The sequence below is a fragment of the Quercus robur genome, chromosome 4 (genome assembly GCF_932294415.1).
Source record: "Quercus robur chromosome 4, dhQueRobu3.1, whole genome shotgun sequence".
Lineage (NCBI taxonomy): Eukaryota > Viridiplantae > Streptophyta > Magnoliopsida > Fagales > Fagaceae > Quercus > Quercus robur.
In genome coordinates this window covers 69,274,339-69,301,325 of record NC_065537.1, presented here as the reverse complement: position 1 = coordinate 69,301,325, position 26,987 = coordinate 69,274,339, and the positions used below count along the sequence as shown (strand labels likewise).

The 26,987-nt window shown below is 34.5% G+C and overlaps 1 protein-coding gene and 2 long non-coding RNA genes across 6 annotated transcripts in view; 2 read left to right on the top strand and 1 right to left on the bottom strand.

Annotated features, from left to right (window-relative positions):
* Positions 1-26,987, bottom strand: part of LOC126724202 (putative disease resistance protein RGA4) — a 213,346-nt gene that overhangs the window by 52,774 nt on the left and 133,585 nt on the right. The window contains exons 4-8 of one of the 3 annotated variants that reach the window (XR_007654799.1): positions 14,339-14,743; positions 13,064-13,174; positions 12,857-12,934; positions 12,612-12,677; positions 12,356-12,447 (exon numbers count right to left, since the gene is read on the bottom strand). The gene's annotated coding sequence lies outside the window, so the exon portion shown is untranslated. Of the gene's footprint in view, positions 1-12,355; positions 12,448-12,611; positions 12,678-12,856; positions 12,935-13,063; positions 13,175-14,338; positions 14,744-19,756; positions 20,075-26,987 lie in introns of those variants that run through there. The other 2 variants (XR_007654798.1, XR_007654800.1) reach the window with 2 other exon arrangements.
* LOC126724221 (uncharacterized) lies at positions 1,946-3,836 on the top strand. Its single transcript, XR_007654817.1, has 3 exons — positions 1,946-2,050; positions 2,793-2,858; positions 3,637-3,836. It is a non-coding gene; the product is annotated as an uncharacterized LOC126724221 (long non-coding RNA).
* LOC126724220 (uncharacterized) lies at positions 7,511-10,006 on the top strand. Of its 2 annotated transcripts, none has more exons than XR_007654816.1 (3): positions 7,511-7,901; positions 8,122-8,270; positions 9,404-10,006. It is a non-coding gene; the product is annotated as an uncharacterized LOC126724220 (long non-coding RNA). The 2 variants fall into 2 exon arrangements; XR_007654815.1 differs by having other exon boundaries at positions 7,511-7,947.

Here is a 26,987-nt window from a genome sequence, read left to right as displayed (position 1 = left end):
ATCATTTTTCTTAGTGTGTTGAATTTGATTGCTGGGTCTTATCCTGTGCGATTCCAACGACTTAGTGTGACTCTGATTTATTACTGTAGTGTTGTGGTGTTTGCTTCCACTGTTTGTTTTGTATGATTGTATGATTGTATAATATATTAATTGGGTTTTAGAATTGTTAGAAATACAGAATGATTGTATTGTATTTCTTGAATAAAATAATATACATCAGTGCCTTTATATAGGAGGCATATGTGTGCGGTACAAGTAAAGTGTACTATACAAGTAACCTAACTGGGCCTAAAGCCCATTAACATAATATACATTAACAGCCCCCCTCAAACTCAAGGTGGATGTGAGACCAACTTGAGGTTGTCAACTAAATCACGAGTGCGTCTCTTAGGAAGTGACTTGGTGAAGATATCTGCAAGTTGATCTTTGGAGGAGACGGAGAAGAGCTTAAGAGCACCATGGACAAGATGATAACGGATAAAATGACAATCAATCTCGATGTGTTTAGTCCGTTCATGAAAGACATCATTGTGAGCAATATGAATGGCACTCTGGTTGTCACAATAAAGGGGAGTAGCAGAGGAGGTGGACACACCCAAATCCTTAAGAAGCCATCGTAGCCAAAGGAGCTCAGATGTGGTATCCGCAAGGGCACGATATTCTGCTTCAGTACTAGAGCGGGCCACAAAAGTTTGTTTCTTACTTCGCCAAGAAATCAAAGAAGAACCAAGGAGAAAGCAATAACCTGTAGTGGACCTGCGATCAGTAGGATCTCCTGTCCAATCAGCATCAGAGAATGCATGGAGTACAAGAGAAGACTGAGCTGAGTAGAAAAGGCCATGAAAAAGGGTACCCTTCAGGTATCGAAGAATGCGCAAAACAGCAGCATAGTGAGTTGATCGTGGAGCAGACAAATACTGGCTCACCTGATGAACAGCATAGGAGATGTCTGGACGAGTAACTGTGAGATAAACTAAGCTGTCAACCAATCGTCTGTAAAGAGAAGGACTAGACAATGGTTTTCCCCCCGAGGGTGTCAGATGCGCATTAAGTTCAACTGGAGTGTCAACAGTCTTGCTGTCAGTGAGTCCAGCTTGAGACAACAGGTCAGAAGCATACTTGGCTTGAGTAATATAAAGACCATCTGTGGAATGAGTAATTTCAAGACCCAAGAAATAGCTAAGATGTCCAAGATCTTTCATCTCAAACTGCTGACTGAGAAAATCCTTGAGTTCTTGAATGCCACTGAGGTCATCACCAGTTATGATCATATCATCCACATATAGAAGAAGCAAAATAGTACCTTTATCAGTACGACGAAGAAATAATGCAGAATCATACGGACTGGCAGTGTAACCCAAGCGAAAGATAGTGGAGCTGAACTTGGCAAACCAAGCTCGTGGGGCTTGTTTAAGACCATAAAGTGCACGTCGAAGATGACAAACCTTGTTTGATTCAACAGAGAGACCAGGAGGAGGTTGCATATAGACTTCTTCACTCAGATCCCCATTAAGGAAGGCATTTTTAACATCCATCTTAAAAAGATTCCATTTACTAGCAGCAGCAACAGCTAAGAGAGCACGAACAGATGAGATACGAGCAACTGGAGCAAAAGTCTCTTCATAATCAATCCCATACTCCTGTGTAAAACCTTTGGCAACAAGACGAGCCTTGTAGCGCTCAACGGATCCATCAGAGCGAGTCTTGATCTTATAGATCCACTTACAACCAACCACAGACTGTCCAGGAGGAAGAGTAACCATGTAACACCCCATATATTGATACTAATTAAATTATTATACGTAAATTTTTTTAATGGAGGCCTATAATTAAAATGGATTAAATTAATTTGGGCCTAAGGTATTAAAAAGAGGATAAATACTATGGATTATGAAGCCCAAGTGAGGTGTCATAGTACATATATGGGCCTTGGAAACCCTAGCCTTTTTTCCTTCAAGGTCTCACGTGTTTTTGCTGATGGGATTTCTTTTGCTTCAGCCGAATATTGAATGTTGATTTTCTTCACTGTGGCTGTGGGTGGAGACTTCAGGTACGATTCTTTGCTGCTCTAAACTTAGGATAGTTTATACTCATGGCTAGCTTTTGTTCCCACTTTTAGCATCTGTTATTGGTGTACCAAATAGAGAAAAAAATAGGGGCTGCCGTTATGGATCTAAAGCTAGGATTATTTTATTAGAACAAGGGTGGTTTGTGGGTTATATATAATAGTTTATATTCTCATGGTACTCACCGTTCATTTGACCTGCATCCACGCCCTTTTCTTTGGCTAAATCCTAGTCCAGCGCATCAAGGAAATACTAGGCGATTGGATGGATAGATTAATGTATATATCAGGTTATCACATGTCCATCTTTCTGCCGCATTAAAGTCATGCATGGATTATATTAATGGAAAAGGGCTGCCTTAGGTTATTTGATACCTACCTTTGCATCTAGTGATACTAATTTATCATCTCTAAGCCACTGAGTATGCAGTAACTTTTTAAGCCCAAAAATCTGAGTATGCAGCAACTTTTTAAGCCCAAAAATCTGATTATGCAGCAATGATTTTTAAGCCAAAATATGATTAGGTAGAGCCAAAAGATATGATCATGCAGCGGTAATTGTAAGTCCAAAAATCTGATCAAAGCTGAAAGTGAATTGGATAGTTAAGTGAATAAATAGAGGATTTTGGATAAATTAATATTGTTTAGGATGAAACTGTTTAAGCGTGAAAATAGATTTTTAAGTGGGAAATTTGTGTATTGATGAACCTATTTTTGGTGTTGCTAGGTTCTAATTCTACTGAATTGTTGTGATTCAAGGGAGGTTGATTTCTTTTATTTTTGCAACTAAGAGGTAAGTGGTGTTTACTAATTTTGGGGGTTTTCCCAAAACAGTGTTAATTATTAAACTATTTTATATGAAAGAATATGTTGATATTCTATATATAAATGAATATTTTACAAATGTTTGATGTGCACATTGGCTATTCGTTTTATGAAAAACTTGTGGGACAACCTAATTTTATTTAAACTTGTATGTGTGAATATGTCTTTATATTTTGAGAAGTATGAATGGATTATTTTGTGAGCATATTGAATATGTTTTGAAAACCTATGGCAAGTCGTGATTAGAAGCTCAGTATGATATTTAGTCCTTAGTAAGGGACAATCATGCTGCAGCTAGTCCTTAGCAAGGGACGGTCCCAAAAGGGGACAGTGCACATTTGATAGCTCCTTAGCAAGGGAGCATACTATTGAGGATCCAAAAGGAAGCTCCTTAGCAAGGGAGTGTACCTTTAGGTTCCAAAGGAGCCATCCTTGAGAAATGGGATGAAAGGAGGTTCCAGTCCCAAAAAGGGGACAGCACAACCCTGTCAACGGGGCGTAAACGTTGACCACGAGAAAAGCCTAGGGAATTGTTTATGTGATGGTATCAATATATATAATATGATGGCTCACAATATAAAGATATTATTTTCTTTTACATGAAATAGTTGATGACAAAATATTGGTGAGTTATAAGTTGTGAATCTGTTGAAAGAATTATTTATTTGAAAAGTTTGTTCCCACACCCCAATGTTAGTGAATTCCACTTATTGAGTTATCTCACCCCCTTTTATTTCCCATTACAGATACATTAGGTGGATTACTGGAGTAGAGATTCTTGGGAAACAGATGTTACAAACTATTTTTGTGGAATTGAGGATTTTATTATTATTTTATGGCATTAAACTTTGTATTGGAGAATTATTTTGAGGATGTTTTGTATTTGGTGAATTAGAGCTCTGACTTTGTAATCAGTTTCAAGGTTGCTAGTTTCTTTTATTTAATATTTTTATGGATTATTCAGATTAAATAGATTTTTATTGCCTATGATTTTGGGGCGTTACAAACCAGATCCCAAGTATGGTTTTTGGTTAATGCATCAAGTTCCTCTTTCATTGCAATCTGCCATAAAGGGTCAGTAGAGGCCTCACGATAGGTTTGAGGCTCGTGAAGTGTAGCAAGGGCAGTGTAACAATGATAGTCAAGTAAATGTGGAGGAATGGATCTTACCCGGGTTGAGTGGCGAGGTGGAATGTCTTGTGGAGGATCTTCAGGCAGAGCAGGAGCAGGGGACCCAGGCTCAAGGTGGGGTAGCTCATCATCAACCTGTTCATCTTCAACCTGTCTAGGAGAAGCATCAAAAATATCTGGAGAGAAGTCCAAAGAAGGATCAAAAGTATTTGTAGAAGGAACAAGAGACTCATCTGGAAAGATTTCTAAAACAGAGGAGTTAGTCAAGGAAGAACGAAAGTGAGAGAGTTCAACAAACAATCGGTGTTCCCAAAAGACAACATTACGAGAAACACGAAGACGATGAGAGACAGGATCATAACACCTATACCCCTTTTGAGTTTCGCCATAACCAAGGAAACAACAAAGTCTAGATCGAGGCTCAAGTTTGTTGTGCTCATGAGGCTGAAGAAGAGCAAAACAAGCAGATCCAAATGAGCGAAGGTGATGATAGTCAGGGGGTGACCCAAAAAGACGCTCATACGGAGTTTGATTATGGATGACAGCACTTGGAATGCGATTAATTGCATGAACAGCATGAAGAGCAGCTTCACCCCAAAATGGGGTAGGAACTTTGGCAGAAAGAAGAAGAGCACGAACTGTGTCAAGAATATGACGAAGTTTTCTTTCGGCTCGACCATTTTGCTGAGAGGTACCTGGACAAGTTAGATGATGTACAGTGCCATAGGAATGTAACAGAGCTTGAAACGCATATTAAGTATATTCAAGAGCATTGTCAGATCGAAAAGTTTTGATACGTTTGGAGAATTGTGTTTCAACCATTTTTGCAAAATTGCTATATATTGGTAAAATTTCAGAACGAGATTTCATAGGAAAAATCCAACTATAACGAGAATAATCATCAATAAAAACAACAAAATATCGAGATCCACCAATACTAGCAACAGGAGAAGGTCCCCAAACATCAGAATGAATTAACTCAAAAATACTATTAGAAATGGATTCACTATTATTAAAAGGCAAAGCTGGCTGTTTTCCTAACTGACATGAAGTACAATCAAAATTGTCTTTAGACACAGAACCCAACAGACCCTTAGACGCTAATTGTTGTACCCGAGAAGATGGTGCATGACCAAGACGAGAATGCCAAAGTGCAAGAGAAGGTAGGGAAGAAACTGCAGCAGCTGCAGCAGCAACAGAAACAGGAGCAACAGGTGGAAGATGAAGATTGTCCACGGGAAACATACGCCCAACTCTAGGACCGGTCCCAAGCTCCTGCCCCGTCCTTGGATCCTGCACAATACACCCAGAATAGTCAAAAATAAGGCGATAACCTAATTCAGCTAATTGTCCCACAGAGCATAAATTATAGGATAGGTCAGGTACATGGAAGACTCCAGGAACAGAAAGGTTAGAGGTTGAAACAAAACCTAAACTATTTCCATGCATGGTGGAACCATCAGCTATATGAATATTTAGAGGATGTGGTGCAGGGTCAAGTTTGGAGAATAAGGACGAGTGAGGTGTCATGTGATTGCAGCAGGCAGAATCAAAAAGCCAAGTTTGAGACTTACCGGGTAGAACAGATAGGGCAGTGGAAAGAGATGCATTACCAGCCATACGAACAGCCTGAGCTATGATCTCCTGTAGTTCAGTGGGGGAGAGGTTGATAGTGGATCCAGAAAACTGGGACTCAGCTGAGGTGGAAGCCATTGGCAGAGTAGGCTCAGTATTAGCAACAGCAGCAGTAGATTTGTTGCGAAGGTAACAAGTCTCAATGGTGTGGCCAGAACGCTTGCAATAGTTGCAGACTTTTTTGTTGGTCTGCTTGCGACGATTGTTAGAGCCAGAGGAATCACTTGATTGCTGAGGTTGCTCTATGAGTGGAGTAGATGGAGTAATAGCCAAAACATTGAGCTTATTCTGGGCTTGAAGGGTTGCAAGACGAGCTTCTTCTCTAACTAACTCATTCACAGCAGTATCAAGAGAGGGAGCAGGACTGCGATTTAGAAGCTGACCTCGAATGGGCTCAAAGTCCTTGTGAAGTGACATCAGGAATTCATAGAGGCGAAATTCATCTCTGATGGAAGCATATTGCTGAGCATCCTTTGAGCATGCCCAAGTTGGATCAGAAAGGTCAATTTGGTCCCAAATGTAGCGAAGCTGATCATAATAGTCATTGATGGATTGCCCTGGTTCTTGCCTGAGTTGATGCAATTCAACCACTAACTGATATTTCATGGATCCATGAGTAGTGGAGTACCTTTTGGCCAACATATCCCATGCAGATTTTGCATCATCAAAGCTGACCAACAGATTGGAAATAGAGGGAATGGAAGTGTTCCGAATCCATGTGAGGATCATGTGGTTATGACTATCCCATTCAATCATGCGACCAAGAAAAACAGCATCTTCTTCACTTGCTCCCTTGACAGGAATAGTGATTGCACCAGTACAATAATGCCAGAGCATGCGACCCTTAAGAAAACTGCGCATAGCTTGAGACCAAGATAAGTAATTTTTATTCCCCTCCAATACAGTATTGATGGGGCGAGGAACAAAAATATCCTTTTTATCCATTTAGAGACACAATATGCAAAAACAGACAGCAAAAATGAAATCTACGCGAAAAACTGGGTAAGGAGAACCTTGACTGAAAAAGTCAACCCCGAAAAAGTCAACGGTCAACGGCCAGTCAAAGTCAACGGTCAACCTGAAAGTCAACGGTCAAATCCAGATTCAGAAGGTGACGTCAGCGGATGACGCAAGCAGTGATGTCAGCAAGCTGTTAGGGCTGACATCAGCGGATGACGTCAACGAGGCTGTTGATGCACATGAGGCGCGTGACGTCGCGTGGGGGCGCGTGACGGCGCGTGGAAGAGCGTGGTCGGTGCGTGAAACGAAGCTATGGCGCGTGGTGGCGCGTGTGGCACGTGATCGGCGAAACAGCAACGTTGAACGGCGCGTGGGAGCGCGTGCAGTCTCCGATGGCGACGAGGCTTCCACGAGTGTGTAGATCAGCGCTGGACGATCTCAGTGGTGCCTTTAAAAATGTAATCGGAGCAATAATTGCAGCGGCGATGCAAAGAGCAGTGGTCTGTGCAATGTGAAACTCCTTAACGACGGCGGCTGCAGGTCCGGAACCCAAGGACGACGGCTGGATGACGTCGGAGGTTCAACGGCGAGAGGCTGCGGCGGCAATGTGATGGCGGAAGCGTTGTTAAAAAGAAAGCCACACTAATGAAGACAAGACTGCTAAGAAAAGGTCAGTGCAGTGGCTCTGATACTATGTTAGAAATACAAAATGATTGTATTGTATTTCTTGAATAAAAGAATATACATCAGTGCCTTTATATAGGAGGCATATGTGTGCGGTACAATTAAAGTGTACTATACAAGTAACCTAACTGGGCCTAAAGCCCATTAACATAATATACATTAACAAGAATCAAAGAAAATTGTTTCCCTGGTGTTTGAATTTTCTGCATAATTGTGTTTATCATGGTCTTTGGTTTAGACATGGTTTGATATTCATGGTTTCAATTTTAAGAATGTGTGAATTTCTTTCATCAGATTCGTGAAACTTAAGTCACTGTGCAAGCATTTTTAAGTTGTGCTATGATTGTGTGCATACTTCTAAAGATTGTAAAATCAATTAATATATTTAGGTGTATTTTATTTTTATTTTAAGTATAGGGATTTTGGAGTATTCATGCTTCTGAGGCTATAGATCTTTAGAGGGTCGACCATGTATTCTTTTCTGCCATTCTAAATTGTTTGTCTTAATTTTTATTTTCTACTTATGAATTGATGCCATGTGTTATAGTGATGCAAGGGCGCAAGTTGATGATGAAGATACAGCAATGATGAACATTATCAGGTTTGATGATTGGGTCACCATTAAAATCTTAAACTAGACAATGATGGTGAATCTCTTATCCACATCTCTCATTGTTTAGGTTTTTCTTATTCACTTTCAATTTTAAGTGGTGAATCCCTTATCCACATCTCTCATTGTTTAGGTTTTTCTAATTCACTCTCAATTTTAAATAAATTTTTACTTAAAACTTTGAAGAAACATTCAATGCTTTTTGCAACAGGAATCACCTATGCTGATATGACAAATTAGCTTTGGCGTCATTGGCTCCATCTGACGAATCAGTACCTAGCAGCTCTAGAAAGAAGAAGTCCAAGTGATCACTGCCATGTTCATGCAATACAAAAAGCACCATTGTTTCTGCCAGAAAGGGTATGATCAATTTGAAAATATTACATGCTTTTAATACTGTTGGAATCATAGACAGTGATTCAGGCTTGAAATATGTTTATTAGAAATTCTATTTACATCATGTATAGAAAGTAATTTGTGCAAGGAAAAGTTATAAAGTAAATGCATAATATATTCCTAAGGTAATTGCAAAGAACAAAGTCAGACATTGGGCGTGATATTAGGGGGCAATCTGTCATGCTTTATCTGTGGTAAATTAGCTCCTTGATTTAAGCATTGAGGCTGAGAATTTGGCTTCTGTTTGTTGCCATATTGGAATTGAGGCATGGGCTGCAAGTGTGCTTCATTACTTAATATAAATCTTTCTTCTTCTAATTTATATTTGATATTTGAATTGCCAATTATGTTGCTCCTTAAATGTTTTTGAAGTGATGTGGTTATACATTTTTTTTAATCTTTTATAGGATTAAATTAATTTTGATCTTATTGATACCCTTCAAACTTCACTGTGAAGCTTAGAAAGATTAATGGGTTTGAGACTTTCTGTCAAATTTCTATACTCTCACTGTGACTTGAAATGTGTGAAGATCATTAGTAGGACAAAATAACTTACACAAAAAAACCATCAAGAGAGACGACCAATTATCCAAAAAAATTAACAATTTAAACTAAATTCCTCCCTTCCCTGCCTATTTTTTATGTGAATATTTATCTTTCAAGTGGTTTGTTCTTTAAAATGGAATTAAAAATTCAATGATTGAAGTGTGTTTAAGGGCCACTCTCACTTGATTATTTAGTAAAAAAGAATGTGGGTCTTACTTAACTTTATTCAATGTGAGTTTAATCTTTGTGCAATTAGGGTCAAGGACTTATCAACTGTGCAAAATGAACAATGTTGTATGTCGAATTGTTGAGATGAAAAAATATAGCATTTTTATTTTTATACAATATTGTCTAATAGTTGCTTCTTCTTTTCTCCGGCAATAGATTTAAACAATAATTCAATAAGTATGGGCACAGCTAACTAAATGGAAACTAAGAGATTTTATTAATCATTCAATTTCTTATTGGGGTGTACCTCTTTGTTTCTGCCTTTGGAAGGAGAAGCAAACATTTTTTTTTATTGATCATATTTTATGTAATGCTTTTGGAAGGAGAGAAATGCTAAGAAACAAAGTCTGCAACAACATTGAAACAGATGAAAAATTTTCCTATTCTCAGGCAAATCATGGTCCTCACGGAAGCTTCAAAGTCTAAGAAAGGCAAATGGATTGGTGTTTCATTTTAGTGTAAGAATTTGAAAAAGTTCCAATATGTTCATGGGCTGTCAAAGTTGAAAAGTGCATAGGAAGACTACTGTTATATTGTTATCTTTGAGGGTTCTCCCTATCACAGTCATGAGAGAATTTGTAGAACAAGCTTCTTTATTTTTTATTCTATATATATATATATATATATATTTTTTTTTTTTTGGACTTTAGGTTTCATGTAAGGTATTTATTTTTTCTGATAGATGTTTGTTGTACTCTGCTTGGCATATTTTTAAATTGGTACAAACTGTTGAAACATAAACTATTAGGACGTATAATACTTTTCAAAGTTGCTGTGTCAGGGCCTTAGGCCTTCACTTGGTATCAATTTGGTGGGCAGCAAGTGTTTGTTGAAAGTTGAGTATTGGCACTTGGCAGCTAAAGTGGTTTGTAATGTTGTAAGTGGAACCTAAGTTTAATCAAGCACCATGGTCTTCTCTTTTGGTTCTTTGGGCGTCTCTTCAAGTCTTAATTCTTTGCTGACACGCTCTTGCACTTTTGCTCCTAAGAGTTGGTTTGTCTTTGCCTCTCTTTCTATATTGCATTCTGTAGGAATTTTGTTTCATTCCTGATTTCTCTGTCTCCATCTAAATGATTTTTAGTTGTGATATTTGGCTCAAATAGTTATGAATGGTAGGAATAATTGTATTTGGTGAGTGATTAGTTTGTCAGATCTTATTGTCAAATTAGAGGCATTTATATTTTATGGTGATGACCTTATTATTTCAATTTGAGTTTTGATTCTAGGAGTCATGTGGATAAAACAAAGTATTTGAAGTAGTTGAGGTCTCAAAGGATATGCGTGATTCTAAAGAGAATTTACCATCTATCAATTTCAATGTCAAAATGCTAAACTGCAAGTATAGGTGCATAATCCAAACTCCGTATGAGTAACAATAATTGTAGTTTGTGAACCAAATATGTTGTGAGAGATTGTAATAGAACTTGAAATTTCACTTTTAACTTTTAATTACAATTGCATTTTTGGTCCATTTTATTGGTTTTTTTTTTTTTTTTAACTATTTATGTTAATAATATTATACTCAATCCATCTTTATTTAATCATCCTACTGTTTGAGACTTCCTGTTATAGAAAACACACAAATTTGAAATTCATACTTAAATTTAAGAGCCTTGATAGGAAAAAATTATATTGGTTTAATTAATCATTAGTTTTTAGCTTTATTATTTGAGTTCTTAAAAGAGAAATAGTATTTTTCACTACAGTAAATAGTTTTTTTTCCCCGTGCATTGCGCAGGTCTACATCTAATATAGGTTAAAAAAGAAAATAGCACACAACAAAAATTTTAGGCTAAAATACAAATAACATTTTTAAAATTCTTCAATTGATATTTTCATCTTTCATTTTTATAATTCAGTCCATAAAATTTACATGTTTTGCCACCATTAATCCTACAGTCCAGAAAATGACTATTTCCATTATAAAGAAAAAAAAAATTTCTTAATGCTAATATACTATTAAATTCTCTTTAAAAAAATTTCGTAAAAATCCTTTAAAAAAAAAAAAGTTGAAAGAAGGATTGCTACAATAAAGTATCACTTTCAGACGTAAAATAGTCTCATTTACAGCGAAGGTATCCATACATATGTAAAACTTGAGTCATACATGATACAACACAATGAATAAATCTGAATTTTTATTATGAAAAAAAAAGATTTTCTTTCTGGAATATTCCTTCACCATATAAAAATAAAAATACAAAACATAAATTGACATACAAGTATGGACTATGGAGAGCACCCTAGCTATAATCAAATCCAGGTAGCAAAGAAGAACCTAATAAACTGGTTTCACACGAAAATGCCACACAAAGGTGGCCACCCAAATCATAAAATTTGAAGAAGAAACGAAATATTTGATAGTCAAACTGACAGCAACATTAAACAAGTTGAGAATTGCAAATTCAGCATTCCTAATGAAATGAATGGATCAGTTCAAATGTTCTCATTCTCTGGTGCAACTGTTGAAGAAGAAATGAAAAATTTGATAGTCTAACTGACTGTAACATTAAACAAGTTGAGAATTGCAAATTCAGCATTCCTAATGAAATGAATGGATCTGTTCAGTTGTTCTCATTCTCTGGCGCAACTGTTTAAGAAGAAATGAGATATTTGATAGACAAACTGACAGCAACATTAAACACGTTGAGAATTGCAAATTCAGCATTCCTAATGAAATGAATGTATCTGTTCAATTGTTCTAATTCTCTGGCGCAACTGTTGAAGATGACTAATACTTTTCCAAAGGAGAACAATGGCCAATCCACATTATCATGTGTGATCTTAACCATCTTCCTTGTAATAGGTCAAATTCTAGACTTAATACAAAATTTGCTCTCTGTATTAATGTCAAATAATCCCCTTTTGATGACCCTCCAATGGTTAACTTCACAACCATATGATGGCTGATATCCCTGACAAAGAATAAGGGAGTTAGAGAAACATTTTGTTTTCTTCAAATAGCTAGAGATATGATCATGCATACAAACAACTTTCACCCCACGATGAAAGGAAACAAGGGAGTTTTTCCATAATAAACTGGTTAAAGAATAGAGTCTAAAATTTGAATATTAGATATTTGAAAATATAATGGAACTGTCAATTTTACAAAAAAAAAAAAACATGTAGGCTCACCTCTCATGGATAAGGATCTGAGACAAGTTGTGTGCTCAATGGAACCGCCATCTACAGAGGAAACAATGGTTAAAATATCATATTAAATACTAATCAATAAAAGCATACTTGTAACATTTACTCAAAATATTATAGCTGCCTCTATTTTGCACTCTAATAACCCAAAAGAACAGCTATCCAACATTGAAGCAATTAGTCTGGAAACTGAGAACAGAGGCTCCAAGTACCTTACCTACAAAATATAATGCAAGTCTTCAACAAGAAAAATAGAAGAAGAATAAACCAACAAGGACTTCTTGAAGCAATCTATGACTATGCTGACGATAGTCTCCAATTAATTGTGTTCTTAGTGGAAAATTGATTTGTTCTAATACGCTTGATGATACTTTTCTGCACCTTTTGTTCTTTCTTTGTGTTATTTCACTTTCAGCTTGAAATCTTCTAGACTAGACGAACAGGATTCTAGTGCACATCAATACAAGTTTTTGAGTTCAAGTTTTCAGCATTAATAAACCATGATAAAATAATAGGTAGAGAAGTAAGAAAAGAGGATATTCTACAATTCTGTTTGAAATTTTGGAGAAAAATTTTAATGTAATACATAACAAGGAACACACCCAAAAACAAATCTGAAAGCATACCTGGAATAACAAGCTAATTCCTACAAGGTAGTTGGATGCTCAGTTTTCATTCATACAATAATGGAAGTTCTTAAGTATCTGCAAAAATAAAACATTTTCAGCACAAGAACAACAAAAACAATTATTGAGTTTACCAAAGAAAGAACTCTTTTTGGGAGGACGACAATAAGAAGCTAAGGCACAATAAAAATGATAAGAATATTTTACCTTGATATATTTGGAGATGAGGTAGAGGCAGTAGCAGTAGCAAGTGCCACAAGATCCAAAAGATTCAACCACTAGGGAAAAAAGTTTTGAAAAAGGTCTGAATTTTAAGTTCTGCATGAAAACTGAAAAGTCAAATGCCTGATAAGTTCTCCAAGATATATCAAAACAAGATTATTGGTGTTGGTTTCTTCATTAAAAGTCAATTAACTGAAGTGGTTAAAGATGCCATCAGATTCCAACTTCTATCCAAAATGAGGGATCTTCAAGTCTTAGTTAGTATTCAAGTAATAAAAAAATTAATTAGTAATTTTTATTGGCAGTAATATATATAATAAAATATTCAATCCAATCTAACAATGAATTGTACACGACTAAACAGATTAGACCCTTCTCTAGTACATACACAGTATTATTTACACACATGATGGAAGTGTTATGAACCGTTTGTTTTAGTACAAGAACCAAAAAATAAAGTACATGAAGTGTGCAACTATGCATTGAAAAATTAGAACTTTTCCCTTTCTGGCAGGTTGCGGGACAATGATGAAAAGGAAGAATTAAAAAAAAAAGGGGGTAGGATTTTTCGTTTTGAAATTCTTGGAGATAAAGCAAGCTGTTGGAGGTAAAGCAAGAGCCAAAAATCACTAGGAAACCAAAAAATTTATGACTTTGGGATGCTCTGGGCATTAGAAATCTAACACATAAAAACAGATTAAGAAGAAACAAAATTGGAAGCACCTATGGTTTTGTTCAAAATGTTTAACATCTAATTAGAAGTATTTAAATTATTAGGAGATAGAAATGAACAACGCATATAAATATTATCTCTAGATTTGTAAATGTCTACATTGGTAGACCTCAATCTTTGTTCTGCTTTTGACTAAAACAAAGTCTCCAAAACAAACAAAAAATTCTGAGATAATTAAACCATTAGTTATATTCTATAGGTCAATAGTTCAAATGAGAATTTTAAAATTTATCTGAATAAATAGATAGCCCCCCAAAAAAATAAAATAAAATAAAATAAATAGAGAGTGATCCAATGAAATACCTGCAAAATAAGCTAATTCCTGCAATGTTAGTTGTTAGACAGGAAAAAGGAAAAATAAGCTAATTTTTCTTGTTCAATTAACAGTTTATAGACAGGAAAAAGAAAAAAAATTTGAAAAGAAAGAAGTTGAATAGTTTTAGAAGTTGTTCAAAGTATAAAAACCCTAAAAACCAGTAGTTGATTTTGAATTTGGGATTATAAAAGATAGATGGATAGATGCAAACCTGAATATATTGTTTTTTCTTGTTGGATTATTTGGGACATGAGTAATGATGGGCTAATCTTCACTGTTTGCCTCTTTGCCATAAGAAGGGACAATCACAAATATATGAGTTAGTGAGATCGGGAATCAAGGGCATGGAAGTCAGGTTAGGGCAATCAAAAATCTGTAATTGAGAAAGACAAGGAGGAAATGATGGAAGTAAGAGATGGTGTGGCTCATTATCATCATCATATGAATTCCTCCACCATCCTTTCAGTTTTGGGTATTGGATTATCACAAGAGAAGATAAGGATGGGAAGAACGGTGTTTTTGAAGAAGAAGAAGAAGAGGAGCCACCCAACACGTTACTAACATGCTCTTCATCTGATATGTATTCAAGTGCTTCCATTCCACAAAGCCGAACAAACTTGAGAGAAGGGAGTTGATTTAACAGTGGGAGGTGCTGCAATCTCCTATTTCCCCAAAATTGAAAAAAAACAAGATTAGTGAGAGAAGAAACATGTAGGCTCACCTCTCATGGAAAAGGAGCTATGAGATAAGTTGTGCTTAATGGAAGGATGGAACCGCCATCTACAGAGGAAATAGTGGTTAAAATATCGTATTAGATACTAATCAAAAACAACACACTTGTATCATTTATACTCAAAATATTATAGCTACCTCTATTTTGCACTCTAATAACCCAACATAATAGCTGTCCAACATTGAAGCAATTAGTTTGCAAAATGAGAACAAAGGCTCCGAGTATCTTACCTACAAAATATAATGCAACAGTCTTCAACAAGAAAAAAAGAAGAATAAACCAACAAAAAAATCCTGAAGTAATAAATGACTAAACTTACCAAAATAAATTGGACCAAAAAAAATCCAAGAGAACTCCAGCAAACATATGGGCAAAGGATGAGTGTAACATTGGGAGCTGAAACTGAAACTGGCAAGAGGTAAAAGGAGTGAACTATCGACAAGATTTGGAAGGCATAGATTCACACTTAAAGTGCCAAGAATTAGTTGGATTTAACTTCAATTGTTGTGAGAAATATGTAAAGTTGCATACCAGCTTTTGTTTGAACTCAAATTTGCCTTTTCTGAAGGCTTCTCAAAACTTGCTTCTAGAGAGAATACAATAGGACAAAGCTTCAATCACCAATTCTACCTTGATTAATAACTTCACCAAGCAGCAATATTTGTATAAGGAAAATTCCAAGATTATAACTCACAACAACAAAATGTAATAGGAAAATTCAGGTGAAAGACAACGTATTCCTCAAAGTGGAATTCAACCAAAATTCTCCCTTCTCTTTACACTCTATAGTACACAAAGATAGGATCATCTTCACACTATGCACTTACTTCAAAGAAATTGTTGCAGTGACCTTCATCCCAACTGCAAAAGAGAGAATATTATTAGGAAACTGAAACTATAACATGAAACAGACACTCCTATAATTAGCACAACTCCAATTAATTGTGTTCTTAGTAAAAAATCGATTTTTTCTAACACGCTTGATGATACTTTTCTGCCCCTTTTTGTTCTTTCTTTGTGTTGTTTCTCTTTCAGCTTGAAATCTTCCTAGACTAGACGAACAGGATTCTAGTACATGTGAATACAAGTTTTCGAGTTTAAGTTCTCAGCATTAATAAACCATCATAAAATAATAGGTAAAGAAATAAGAAAAAAGAGGATATTCTACCATTCTGTTTGAAATTTTGGAGAAAAATTTAAATATAAATACATAACAGGGAACACGCCCAAAAAAAAATCTGAAAGCATACCTGGAATAACAAGCTAATTCCTACAAGGTAGTTGGATGCTCAGTTTTCATCCATACAATAATGGAAGTTACCACCGCCTCGTGTAGACGAGTTGGTACCCGGGCTGTATAGAGACCTATTACTCAGGGGTTCAAGCCCCCGCATTTACCTAGCAAAAAAAATAATGGAAGTTATGAAGTATCTGCAAAAATAAAACATTTTCAGCACAAGAACAACAAAAACAATTATTGAATTTACCAAAGAAAGAACTTCTCTTTTTGGGAGGACAATAATAAGAAGCTAAGGCACAATAAAGATGATAAGAATATTTTACCTTGATATATTTAGAGATGAGGTAGAGGCTGTAGCAGTAGCAGGTGCCACAAGATCCAAAAGATTCAACCACTAGGGAAAAAAGTTTTTAAAGTGACTTGGCTTATAAAAGTAGGAAAATAAAAATAAAAAAAGTAACAAAGTTGACAGATTACCAAGGTTTTATCTGGAATTTTAGAACATGTCCAGAATATGATTGGAAATTTTATATTTTTTCAAATAAAGAGATAAGAAATGGAATGATGGAAAATTGTTTTGTTACATATACCATAGGATTTGTGTGCATGTATAGGCACACTAGACTAAATAAACCTATTGGACTCGATCTCATTTTATGCTTTTGACAAAAACGAATTCTCCAAAAACTTTTGGGAAAAGAAGATATTATTCAGCCTTATTATCTCACCACATAAACTACATAAGTCATTAGTTAGTTACTAATTATACCCAAATGACAATGTGTAAATCAATATTTAGCAAATACAAGAACATGTCAAAAGCTTATAATATAAAGGAAAAAACTTGACCAAACCGAATACATTATAATAAGTTAATTGCTGCAGTCTTAGTTGGCAGGGTAGATACTCCCTTAAGTGTTAAAAGACTTTCTCCATTTCTACAATTGTCAGAAATGAAACCAAGAACATCACCTCATGACATCAAAGAAGTTTTACGTACAACGATATAGATGTTATCCTTTCTTCTCCGTTTATGGGATGAGATCATATAAGTAGCATCAGTCCTTTGCACATACAAAAGGGAAACAAAACAGAAAGATATTTCCCAAATAATATAAAGCAAATAGATGATAACCATTGAGTCCATGACTTGTTGCACAATTTCAGGGCCAGAAAGTTTTGAATAGGGTCCAAATTTTGCGCCAGGTTAGTTGTTGCCTTAATTTGTTCTGTGTGAGATATCAATTGATTGAGAAGCTTCAAAATATCACAACAAAAAGTTAATAACCAAATGGGCTTTAGGAGGTAGACAAATAGACAAAACACCAACCACATAGAAAATGAAAAGTTCCTAAGCTTGGATGCTGCTTTGAGCATTAATAACCCACCATAAAATAATACATAATGAAGTAAGAAAAGGAGGGTACTCTAAAATCTGTTAGATAATTTACCATTGGATTTGTGCATGTCCAGAAACACTAGACTAAATAAATCAACTAGTCTAATCTCATTTTATACTTCTGACTTAAATGAATTCTCAAGAAACATTTGAGAAAAGAACAAATTATTCAACCTTATTGTCTCAACCCATAAACTAAATAATTCATTAGTTATTTACCAATTACCCAATGACATTGTGGAAATCAATTTCTAGTATATATAAGAACATGTTTTAAGCCTATATATAGAGAAAATAACTGACCAAACAGAATCCATTTAATAAGATATAAATGCTATCCTTTCTTCTCCATATATGTGAAGATGTCATATATGCAACAGCAAGCCTTTGAACATACAGAAAGGAAACAAAACATAAAGAGATTTCCCAATTGTTTTTTTAAGAGAGAGAAGATGATTACTATTGAGTCCACTACTTATCACACAATTTCAGGGCCAAAACTTTCTGAACAGGGTCAAAATTTTGAGCCAGGTTTGTTGTTGCCTTGATTTGTCCTGTGTCATAAGTCAAATGATCGAGAAGTTAAATACACAATTGAGGATTCCACTCTTATGGTCTTTCCCCCCTACCCATGTTTTTGCTGCCTCATGTTCACACAGGGACTCCACAGCCAAAATTCAAGAAGCAAGGGCCACCGCTTTAGCAGAGAGAGATAGTTCTTAAACTTGGGTGTTGTTGTTTTGAGCATAACAACCTATTACATAAAAATGGGTAAAGTAAGAGAAATCACAGTATCCTTTAATCTCAATTGGTATTCAAGCAAAAAGAAAAACCTTAATTGTGAAATTTTTAATTGAGTAACAGATAAAAATTCAATCCAATCTACCTTTGAATTTGTACGTGAATGAACAAATTAGACACATTCAGTCATTCTCTCATTCTTCTTTGACTTCAAAGTTTGTCTTCACATCAACAATTCAACATGTGAGGAAGCAAACAAATATTTTTTGTTTAGTCATCTCATTAAAATTTTAATGTTAGGAAACGATAGAATAAAAGAACAAATGAAAGACTTCAAAAAAAAATTTCCTAATAATTTGAAGTAATCATCTGCATAGTTTTTGAAAAAAAGAACAAGAAGATTACCACTGAATTCTAGTTCTTAAGCCGTTGCACAATTCCAATTTTTGAAAAGGTTCCGAATTTTGAGGCCAAGCTTGTTCTTTATCTCAGTTGTTTCTGCATAAGAAGTCACATAACTAACAAGTTCTCCAAAATATTGCAAATCTCAAAAGGCACCAACAAGAAGAAGATAGATGCATACCTGAAGAAGAAGAGGCTGACTCTAACTCAGACTCAGACTCAGATTCTGCAATTATTAAGAAGCAACCATACACACATCATATTATAATCATGCTCTTAGGTACAAAGATATAAATCATTAGAATTAAAAGAAAGAAGAAAAAAAAGGGATGGAATAAGTTATCCTAATTTTTCTTGTTCAAATAACTTTGTGAAGAAATAAAGTGTCTAATTAACATTTTATAGATAGGAAATAGAAAAAAGACCAAAAAGAAGGAAAGAGAGTTCAGTTCAGCTTAAAAAAGAAATTGAATAGTTTCAAAAGTTGTCGAAAATATCAAAAACCCGGAAAAACCAGTAGTTGATTTTTAATTTGGGATTAAAAGATAGATAGATAAGATGCATACCTTAAGAAATTGTTCTAACCATCCACAAATACAAATGGGACATGGGCAATGAAGGGCCAATCTTCACCTATTTGCCTCTTGCATCTTTGCCCTAAGAGGGGACAACCAGAAATTGTCAACTCTATTAAAGGGAGATTGCGAATCTCTTGAGGAAGTGTAGTCAGATTGGGACAACCAGAAATGTACAACTCTTTTAAAAAGGTGAGATTGCGAATCTCTTGAGGAATTGACGTCAGATTGGGACTACCAGAAATGTACAACTCTTTTAAAGATGTGAGATTGCGAATCTCTTGAGGAAGTGATGTCAGATTGGGACATCTCATAATTTTAAGGGTTTGCAGTGATTTGAGGATGCCTATCCAAGGGAGAGAAACTAGTCCATCGCAGCTTTGTATATAGAGTTCCTGGAGAGAAATGAGGTTCCGCAACCCCTCCTCTGGAAGAGAATCGAAATTGCTAATCTGATCTAATTGTAATTTCTGTAATTGAGAGAGAGGAAAGTAGGTTGATGTGGTTGCTGCTCCCATTTTCATTGTCTGCTCCATTACCTTCCAGCTACACCCACTCAATTCCAGCCTTTCTTTCAAATATGGAAATGCGGGCATATAAGTCAGGTTAGGGCATTTTTCAATCACTAATTCTGAGAGAGATGGAAGTAAGAGATGGTGTGGCTCATTATCATCATCATCTAAATTCCTCCACCATCCCTTCAGTTTTAGGCAATATCTTATTTCAAGAGAAGATAAGGATGGGAAGAATGATGTTTTTGAAGAAGAAGAAGAAGAGGAAGCTCCCAACACTTTACTAACACTCTCTTCATCTATCCATATGTATTCAAGTGCTTCCATTTCAACAAGAGTGACAAACTTGAGAAAAGGGAGTTGATTTAACAATGGGAGGTGCTGCAATCTCCTATTTTTATTTAATCCAAAACGAACAAGATTAGTGAGAGAAGCGACCCAACTTGGAATTCTCACACCCATATAATTCTGCAATTCCAACGCTTTGAGATTTGGATGTGGCTGAAGCCCTTCCAGCATTTCATCGGTTTCTCCATCCCACTCGGAGGCATCCCACTCTAATAATAGTCGTTGAAGGTGATGTTTCTCCTTTAAATTTGCATCTTTACATTCCCGCGCCTCATCTTTTCCATGTCCCAGATTTTCAATTCTTAAATATCCTCCCAAGTTGTGTAGTTCCTTCAATTGACTTGGCCCATTGGATTTGGCCTTTTTTTTCTTACATGAACCACAATAGCCTTTTTTCACTTGGCCCTTGGAACCTTCCATTCTCACAAAAACCCCTGGTAGTATTGTCACAAGATAAGTATGGTGTCTGATTTCAAGGGGCATACTGGTTAATTGGTCGTCATTTGAAAGACCCAGGAAACTGAACATATCAATTAATTGGCTGCAATATGTAATATCTAGAAACCGGAGATTGACCAACTTTTTAATGCCCTTGGGTAATTCTCTAAGCGAATGACAACCTCGTAGTATTAGTGTCTGTAAATTCAGCATCTTAGTAATGGAATTAGGGAGAATTTTAATATTATAATTTCCAGAAAGATCAAGGTATCTTAAATGCTTCAATTTCCCAATTGAATGTGGCACTACATGTAGTCCTAGATAACTCAAATCCAATGTGCCTAAATACTTAAAATTTGAAATGAATGCGCCACAATTCAAGTTGACCATATTCCCCCATACACTAGATGCTAGAACTATGTGTAACTTCCTTCCATTAGGCATGGGGATTGTAAATTGGCTTGATGAATCCAAAAGATTATATGATACATGACGGACATTTTCAATAACATTTTCCCCACTTGAATTTAATATGACACTTTCCGTTCCAGACACAAGACATGCAAGATCATGCATGAGATCATGCATTTTACATGATTTTATATTGCCCAAATAATCATTTTCTACCTCTTGAAAAAATGACCTCCAAAGTAATTCCATAAAATATTTTCTGCCAATATCCACAAAACACTGCCTTGGACCTTCTAAGTCTAACACAATAAAGCCTTGCGCTGCCCAGAGATTAATAAGTGAAACTACATCAATCCTATAATCTTTTGGGAACAATCTACAATAAGCAAAACATAGCTTCAAATGTGATGGAAGGTGATCATAACTCAACTTAAGAGTTAATGAAATTTTATTTTCTTGTTGGGTTAATTTTGAGAGTTCATCATCTAAAAAAGATTGCCACTCAATTTCAGAGGTTTTACCATACAATATGCTTCCTATTGTTCTTATAGCAAGAGGCACTCCAATACATTTTCCCACAATCTCTTTTCCTATGTCTATTATGCCTTGGTTCTCTGTCTCTTTGCCTCCTTTAAATGCCATTTTTGTAAACAATGACCAAGCCTTTTCTGGATCTAGGCCTTTAAGCTCATGAGGCGGAGTTGTGCCCGTTATGTCTGCCACCTTTATCGAGCGAGTAGTTACTACTATCCTACTTCCCCTTGCACCACCCATTAGTAAATTTTTTAAGAGAAGCCATTTATCAATGTCCTCATTCCACACATCATCTAGGACAAGAAAGTATTTTTTTCCATTAAGTTTTTCTCGAAGGTGATTTTGTAAAATCTCAAGGCTTTTTTCATACGTCCCACTTCCCAAAGATTCTAAGATTTGTTTCACTATATGTTTTAAATCAAAGTTATCAGAGATACAAATCCACAACTTCAGCTCAAAATTATATTTGACATTTTCTTCATTGTATATGAGTTGAGCTAGTGTAGTTTTCCCTAAACCTCCAATCCCAAGTATTGGAATAATTGACACATTTTCTACAAAGTTGGTATCTAAAAGAAGTTTTATAATTTCTTTCTTATCATCCTCTCTCCCAAACACATCTTCTTCCAATACAAAAGAATAAGTTTCTCTATCCTTATTCATGACTTGTGACTCTATGGGGCTTTCTTTGAAGTGGAATTTCGTCCTATCATCTGCAATGGCATTTAGTCTCTCTATAATTGCCTTTATTCTATGACCCATCTTAAGACTAAAAGCAAGCTGGTTTGAACTTGAAAAGAAAATGCGTACCTCCTTCGTCATCTTACTTCCAGTCATCACTTTGTGCTGCAAAGCTTCAGTGGAGAAATCATCCAGCACATCATCTGCATCAAGGAAGACATCTCTGAGCTTGTTGAGCCAGTCTTTGACCTCGTTGTTATGAGAACCCTGGTTTTCTGCATCTAGAAGCACAGCTTGGATTGTGGAAACCGTGCTCTTTAGCTTGTCAAGCTCATCTTTGACACCACAAGCCAGCTTGATCTCTTGGAGTGCTAAAGAACCTAGCACTTTTAACACATTCCCAACGAGGTTGGAAAGAACTCCTTCCGCCATTTTTTTTTTTTTTTTGTTTCTTTCAGGAATACTATGTGGGTTCGTGGGATGATGAAATTGATGAGAGCTGTGGGTTATTGTTGTGTCCAGCTTAGAACAGCCACATTAATCTATATATATATATATATATATATATCTAAAAGTTTAAGCATAGGATTGATTGTTGTTGCGCTCTAGTTGAGCCACATCATCGCTATGTCACAATTTTTTTTCCTACTTTTTTTGGGTTTCCACTTCACACATTCTCTTTAATCAATCCCATTTTCTCTCTCTCAACTCGTCATCTTCCCAGCAAACAAACGCTAATGTTTATATTACTAATGACTTTCCCATTGAATTCAAATTGCTTTCAATTCAACAATCAATCATTCTCTCAAAAAAACGTGTTTTAGACTAGTTGAATACCTGCTACTTTCTCAAAAAAAAGTTGAATACCTGCTACAATTTCAAACTTTAATATATGTAGCTTTTTTTTAATTTTTTTATTAATGAAATAAAATTTACTTTTTGAAGGCCTTTGAATGTATATAAATACAATACGTGTAATGTTTTTTTTTTATAGAACAATACTGGTAAGGTTATTAATAGTTTCAACTCTGTGCTACGGATGAATAGAATATCTTATATATTAGTAGTTTGGTTAATATATTAATAGTTTGGCTAATTATATTAGTAAATTACAAATTTAACAGAATATCTTAAATAATTAGAGGATATTTTTTAATCTTTGTAGTAAATTATGAGAAATATCTTCTAATCTTTAATCAAGATATATTTTTAACATCTTTAAATACTGTTTTTGTTAAGATTGTTAAAATTTATGTAATTATTTTATTTATTTTCATATTAATTAATTATGACATCATAACGATTCGACCACTATGAGCAACAAATTTTTCTTTTTATTAGATTGTGTAATTTATGCTTATTAAGGAACATCCTGAAAAAAATTTCTAGAACCACCACTGCCTCCATGTATATTTTATTAGATTGTGTAATTAAAAAAACACTGATTAAAGGAAAAATGACGAAATAACCTTAACAAAATAGTTAAGTCATTTTTTGGAATTTATACTCCAAACAGTCATTTTTAAAATAGTTTATCTAAACACTTAATGTAGTTTTAAAAATAAAAAACGCATATTTTCACATTTTTACCAAATCCTTGTCTGTGGTTTTTAAAATGATGTTTTCAAAACGCACATTTTAAAAACGCTTATTTTTAAAACACACCCTTGTGAACAGCCTTTTAAAACGCACCCTTTTAAAACTTATTACAAATATTGTCATATATAATAATAGAAAGTAAAATGCAACATGTTTTCTTGCCCAAAAAAAATATATTTATACAAACAATCAAGATATGGACTTCTTTACTTGCATAAAATATAATATATATATATATATATATGTATAAATTACAATGTAATCACATTATTGTGTGATGAGTTTGAGACTATTACTTATAATTTTCAACTACTATTCTCATTCTTTACTTGACAAAAAAGAATATGACGTCAAATGTTCCCACGCGTTGAGGGTCTGCAACTAGCATTTATAGTAAGCCTTGAGAAAAATCTTGTTGACCACTTTCCTTGTAATTGTTAATGGTGGTAGCTAGCACAAAGGATGCAATATAAATTTGGCATTTCAGTACGTATATACATCTGGGTGTGCATTTTTCTTTTTCCGTGGTTATATAATTACTAATATATGCCATTATTTAAGACTTTTTGACTCTTCAAAATTGAAAAAAAAATTCAATACAAACTAATTTGTCGCTAATTAATGGCTACAATTATTACTCAATATTTTTTTATTAGATGTGAAATTTGAAAATTCCACCATAGAATTATATTTTCTCCTTTTATTCTTCATATTTACAAAATATCCAGGAAATTAAAGATCAACAACTAAGTCATTAATTAAATATTTAAATTTCATGTTTTTGTAGTCTAAATAATGCACAAAAAAAAATTATAAATCAAACAGTAAATTATATCTGATTGACACGAAATTTGATATCATATTGAGAGCATAAAGAATGTGTAATCGAACAATTTGATTTTCAAAATTTATAACAATGTTAATTTTTTTTAATGAAAGTGGTAGTCACTTTTACTTTTTATAATATTATAATCAATTTGTTAGTATTATTGTTTGTTTGTAATATTGTTAATTAAAAGTATTAAACAACGACTTTATTTGTTGATTAGGTGTGCATTATATATGGGTACATCAAAACAACTTTCAATATAATTTTAAACATATTGAATATCAATCAAAACTCTTTCCAATCAGAGTCTTGAAAAACTACTGGATATCATAATAAAAACAAGGTTTTCAGACTCGGACTGGACCGGGAAAATTGGAAACGGGATGAAAACCGGTTTTTTAAGCATAAAGAACCGAATTTTTTGTTAATTCTGTGAATCTCTAAAACCGGGGTTAGACTGCACGAACCGGTGGCAAGAACCGTGTGGTCCAACCCCTTAGCATTTTTTTTTTTTTAATAAAAACAACTTAACACAATTTTATTCTACTTAATTAAATTATTCATCTCTTACAAGGAATAAAAATCCTTCAAAGATATTCAACTTCACTTCAGAAATTAATCATAAATTTTAATGTTTTCATGGTTATTATTTTATTTTATTAACTTTCTTATTTAATTATTAAATATATGCTTGAAAATCATTAAATTTCCCTCACATATATAGATATATTAGTCAATTTTGCTAGTTTTATAAATTTAATTTCTATATTTAGGCTTTAATTAATTATGACGTCATCACGGTTCGACCTCAAAAACCTTGAATCTCTCCCTTTTACGGGTTCAATGAACGGTCCGGGTCTGAAAACCTTGACTAAAAGAGTTCAAATTAAGTGAATATGATTTTATTTCTAGTTCAATTTAAATGAGAACTTAATCTACCCAATGCTCTATGGTTTATTTTTTGTGACTAAGTAATGAATGGAAAGCAATAATGCTGAAGTTTTAGGTTTGATAATGAGAAAGAACGGATAACTTGTGGTAGAAGGAAATTCAAATGGGGAAAAGTCATATACAATGTCTGGCCCTATTTGGCAAATAGCACAGTTTTAGCAAAATTGTAGGAAAAAAGCACTTTGACAAAGTTATTAAGTTAGGTAGCATATTTTTTGAAAGTTCCAAGCCGTATGGACTCCACTGCTTGACATGCTACGCGAGTTGCTTAGAACTCGAGTTTCAAAATGTGCTACATAACTAAATAACTTTGTCAATGAGCGTTTTTATTAAAAAATTAATTTCTAAAATTGTGCTATTTAGCAAATTGCGCCTACACTGTGGCCTACTTGCTCACAATACAATACATTCATAAAAATAAAAAAATAAAGATATTCAAATGCATATGGAGGAAAGGTGAATAGTTGGCTAGTTGCTCAATCAACGTTGCATTTTCTTTAGACAAGATAATCGGGACTAGTTGACATGCCCACAAATCAAGCTAACAATGCGCTGTCGTGTCAACTAGCTACCTTGGTCAACAAAATAATGTTCTTTTAAAATTACGCGTCATATCATATTCTTCTTAACTACATGAAAGAAACTCTATAACTGAAAGAAACATTAAAAAAATTAAAATAAGCTTGGCCATCTCTACGTTCTCTCCACTTTGTGTGTGTGTGTTTTTTTAATAAAAAAAATTGAAGGTAATATGTAGAGTTGGATGAATCAACTTTAGTATTTGAGGTAAAATTCTTATTATTATGAATCTTGTCTTTTTTTCTTTTTTCTTTTTTGAAAGGGGAATCTTGTCTTTTTACTTGAGAATGTAGAAGCTTAATTTGATGTTATAAATGCGACACCCAACTTGTCCTAAAAAATAAAACCCTCACACGATACTCAGAGCAAGTTGTCCTACACACTTACCCAAAGACGTAGAAAAAGAAAGAGTCTTTCATGTAAGATACTGTTAAAAATAAAAATATACTTCTAGCCTCATCGCATACATTCCGTGCCTGCATGAGGCTCTTTTTTTAAGGTTTAGTGTCATAATTTTCCAATAATCCTAATTTAAGATTTACATGTATGTTTAATAATGTTATGAATTTGCGAAACACTGATACAGCAAGAAATGTCACAAAGCTAGCTTCAAAAAAGAACACATCTTTACACATGAACATATGATTACAAGTGTTTGAGAGGTAAATCTATATGTTTTACTTATATCATATTTGGTTCTCTACACGAACTGAGCTCCTAGAATTCGACTTGTTGCGAAGACATTTAAAACTTCATATTTTTAGTTGTAATATATTTTCTTGGCACTGCTATTTTTTGTCCATTAACTTCTTCAATAAATTGTATTTTCTTGGAATTGCTATTTTACAAAGTTAGAGGGAGAACAATATAAAGATAATTTGTAGAGCT